Consider the following 4,896-nt stretch of genomic DNA (forward strand, 5'->3'; position numbering starts at 1 on the left):
CTGCATTTAAATCCATTTATTTGCCCTCTAGTGGACATAAAAGTTACTGCATTTAAATGCATTTATTTGCCCTCTAGTGGACACATAAATTACAACATTTAAATGCATTTATTTGCCCTCCAGTGGACACATAAATTACAACATTTAAATGCATTTAGTTGCCCTCTAGTGGACACCTGAATTACTGCATTTAAATCCATTTATTTGCCCTCTAGTGGACATAAAAATCACTGCATGTAAATTCATTTATTTGCCCTCTAGTGGACATAGAAATTACTGCATTTAAATCCATTTATTTGCCCTCTAGTGGACATAAAAGTTACTGCATTTAAATGCATTTATTTGCCCTCTAGTGGACACATAAATTACAACATTTAAATGCATTTATTTGCCCTCCAGTGGACACATAAATTACAACATTTAAATGCATTTATTTGCCCTCTAGTGGACACATGAATTACTGCATTTAAATCCATTTATTTGCCCTCTAGTGGACATAAAAATCACTGCATGTAAATTCATTTATTTGCCCTCTAGTGGACATAAAAATTACTGCATTTAAATGCATTTATTTGCCCTCTAGTGGACACATTAAGTACTGCATTTAAATGAATTTATTTGCCCTATAGTGGACACATAAATTACTGCATTTAAATGCATTTTTTTGCCCTCTAGTGGACATAAAAATCACTGCATGTAAATTCATTTATTTGCCCTCTAGTGGACATAAAAATTACTGCATTTAAATGCATTTATTTGCCCTCTAGTGGACACATTAAGTACTGCATTTAAATGAATTTATTTGCCCTCTAGTGGACACATAAATTACTGCATTTAAATGCATTTATTTGCCCTCTAGTGGACACATAAATTACTACATTTAAATGCATTTATTTGCCCTCTAGTGGACATAAAAGGTACTGCATTTAAATGCATTTATTTGCCCTCTAGTGGACACAAAAATTAATACATTCAAAGGCATTTATTTGCCCTCTAGTGGACATAAAAATTACTGCATTTAAATGACTTATTTGCCCTCTAGTGGACACATAAATTACTGCATTTAAATGCATTTATTTGCCCTCTAGTTGACACATAAATTACTACATTGAAATGCATTTATTCGCCCTCTAGTGGACACATAAATTACTGCATTTAAATGCATTAATTTGCCCTCTAGTGGACACATAAGTTACTGCATTTAAATCCATTTATTTGCCCTCTAGTAGACATAAAAAATACTGCATATAAATGCATTTATTTGCCCTCTAGTGGACACAAAAAGTGCTGCATTTAAATGCATTTATTTGCCCTCTATTGGACATACAAATAACTGCAATAAAATTACTTATTTGCCCTCTAGTGGACACATTAATTATTACATTTAAATGCATTTATTTGACCTCTAGTGGACATAAAAGTTAATGCATTTAAATGCATTTATTTGTCCTCTAGTGGACACATAAATTATTACAATTAAATCCATTTATTTGCCCTCTAGTGGACACATAAATAACTGCATTTAAATATATTTATTTGCCCTCTAGTGGACACATAAATTACTACATTTAAATGCATTTATTTGCCCTCTAGTGGACACATAAATTACTACATTTAAATGCATTTATTTGCTCTCTAGTGGACACATAAATAACTGCATTTAAATGCATTTATTTGCCATCTAGTGGACACATAAATTACTGCATTTAAATGCATTTATTTGCTCTCTAGTGGACACAAAAATTACTACATTTAAATGCATTTATTTGCCCTCTAGTGGGCATAAAAGGTACTGCATTTAAATGCATTTATTTGCCCTCTAGTGGACACATAAGTTACTGCATTTAAATCCATTTATTTGCCCTCCAGTGGACACATAAATTACAACATTTAAATGCATTTATTTGCCCTCTAGTGGACACATGAATTACTGCATTTAAATCCATTTATTTGCCCTCTAGTGGACATAAAAGTTACTGCATTTAAATGCATTTATTTGCCCTCTAGTGGACACATAAATTACAACATTTAAATGCATTTATTTGCCCTCCAGTGGACACATAAATTACAACATTTAAATGCATTTATTTGCCCTCTAGTGGACACATGAATTACTGCATTTAAATCCATTTATTTGCCCTCTAGTGGACATAAAAATCACTGCATGTAAATTCATTTATTTGCCCTCTAGTGGACATAAAAATTACTGCATTTAAATGCATTTATTTGCCCTCTAGTGGACACATTAAGTACTGCATTTAAATGAATTTATTTGCCCTATAGTGGACACATAAATTACTGCATTTAAATGCATTTTTTTGCCCTCTAGTGGACACATTAAGTACTGCATTTAAATGAATTTATTTGCCCTCTAATGGACACATAAATTACTGCATTTAAATGCATTTATTTGCCCTCTAGTGGACACATAAATTACTACATTTAAATGCATTTAATTGCCCTCTAGTGGACATAAAAGGTACTGCATTTAAATGCATTTATTTGCCCTCTAGTGGACACAAAAATTACTGCATTTAAATGCATTTATTTGCCCTCTAGTTGACACATAAATTACTACATTGAAATGCATTTATTCGCCCTCTAGTGGACACATAAATTACTGCATTTAAATGCATTAATTTGCCCTCTAGTGGACACATAAGTTACTGCATTTAAATCCATTTATTTGCCCTCTAGTAGACATAAAAAATACTGCATATAAATGCATTTATTTGCCCTCTAGTGGACACAAAAAGTACTGCATTTAAATGCATTTATTTGCCCTCTATTGGACATACAAATAACTGCAATAAAATTACTTATTTGCCCTCTAGTGGACACATTAATTATTACATTTAAATGCATTTATTTGACCTCTAGTGGACATAAAAGTTAATGCATTTAAATGCATTTATTTGTCCTCTAGTGGACACATAAATTATTACAATTAAATCCATTTATTTGCCCTCTAGTGGACACATAAATACCTGCATTTAAATATATTTATTTGCCCTCTAGTGGACACATAAATTACTACATTTAAATGCATTTATTTGCCCTCTAGTGGACACATAAATTACTACATTTAAATGCATTTATTTGCTCTCTAGTGGACACATAAATGACTGCATTGAAATGCGTTTATTTGCCCCCTAGTGGACACATAAATTACTGAATTTAAATGCATTTATTTGCCCTCTAGTGGACACATAAATTACTGCATTTAAATGCATTTATTTGCCATCTAGTGGACACATAAATTACTACATTTAAATGCATTGATTTGCCCTCTAGTGGACACATAAATTACTGCATTTAAATGCATTTATTTGCCCTCTAGTGGACACATAAATTACTACATTTAAATGCATTTAATTGCCCTCTAGTGGACATAAAAGGTACTGCATTTAAATGCATTTATTTGCCCTCTAGTGGACACAAAAATTAATACATTCAAAGGCATTTATTTGCCCTCTAGTGGACATAAAAATTACTGCATTTAAATGACTTATTTGCCCTCTAGTGGACACATAAATTACTGCATTTAAATGCATTTATTTGCCCTCTAGTTGACACATAAATTACTACATTGAAATGCATTTATTCGCCCTCTAGTGGACACATAAATTACTGCATTTAAATGCATTAATTTGCCCTCTAGTGGACACATAAGTTACTGCATTTAAATCCATTTATTTGCCCTCTAGTAGACATAAAAAATACTGCATATAAATGCATTTATTTGCCCTCTAGTGGACACAAAAAGTACTGCATTTAAATGCATTTATTTGCCCTCTATTGGACATACAAATAACTGCAATAAAATTACTTATTTGCCCTCTAGTGGACACATTAATTATTACATTTAAATGCATTTATTTGACCTCTAGTGGACATAAAAGTTAATGCATTTAAATGCATTTATTTGTCCTCTAGTGGACACATAAATTATTACAATTAAATCCATTTATTTGCCCTCTAGTGGACACATAAATACCTGCATTTAAATATATTTATTTGCCCTCTAGTGGACACATAAATTACTACATTTAAATGCATTTATTTGCCCTCTAGTGGACACATAAATTACTACATTTAAATGCATTTATTTGCTCTCTAGTGGACACATAAATGACTGCATTGAAATGCGTTTATTTGCCCCCTAGTGGACACATAAATTACTGAATTTAAATGCATTTATTTGCCCTCTAGTGGACACATAAATTACTGCATTTAAATGCATTTATTTGCCATCTAGTGGACACATAAATTACTACATTTAAATGCATTGATTTGCCCTCTAGTGGACACATAAATTACTGAATTTAAATGCATTTATTTGCCCTCTAGTGGACACATAAATTACTGCATTTAAATGCATTTATTTGCCATCTAGTGGACACATAAATTACTGCATTTAAATGCATTTATTTGCTCTCTAGTGGACACAAAAATTACTACATTTAAATGCATTTATTTGCCCTCTAGTGGGCATAAAAGGTACTGCATTTAAATGCATTTATTTGCCCTCTAGTGGACACATAAGTTACTGCATTTAAATCCATTTATTTGCCCTCCAGTGGACACATAAATTACAACATTTAAATGCATTTATTTGCCCTCTAGTGGACACATGAATTACTGCATTTAAATCCATTTATTTGCCCTCTAGTGGACATAAAAGTTACTGCATTTAAATGCATTTATTTGCCCTCTAGTGGACACATAAATTACAACATTTAAATGCATTTATTTGCCCTCCAGTGGACACATAAATTACAACATTTAAATGCATTTATTTGCCCTCTAGTGGACACATGAATTACTGCATTTAAATCCATTTATTTGCCCTCTAGTGGACATAAAAATCACTGCATGTAAATTCATTTATTTGCC

The sequence above is a fragment of the Cololabis saira genome, chromosome 16, assembly GCF_033807715.1.
Source record: "Cololabis saira isolate AMF1-May2022 chromosome 16, fColSai1.1, whole genome shotgun sequence".
Taxonomy (NCBI): Eukaryota; Metazoa; Chordata; class Actinopteri; order Beloniformes; family Belonidae; genus Cololabis; species Cololabis saira.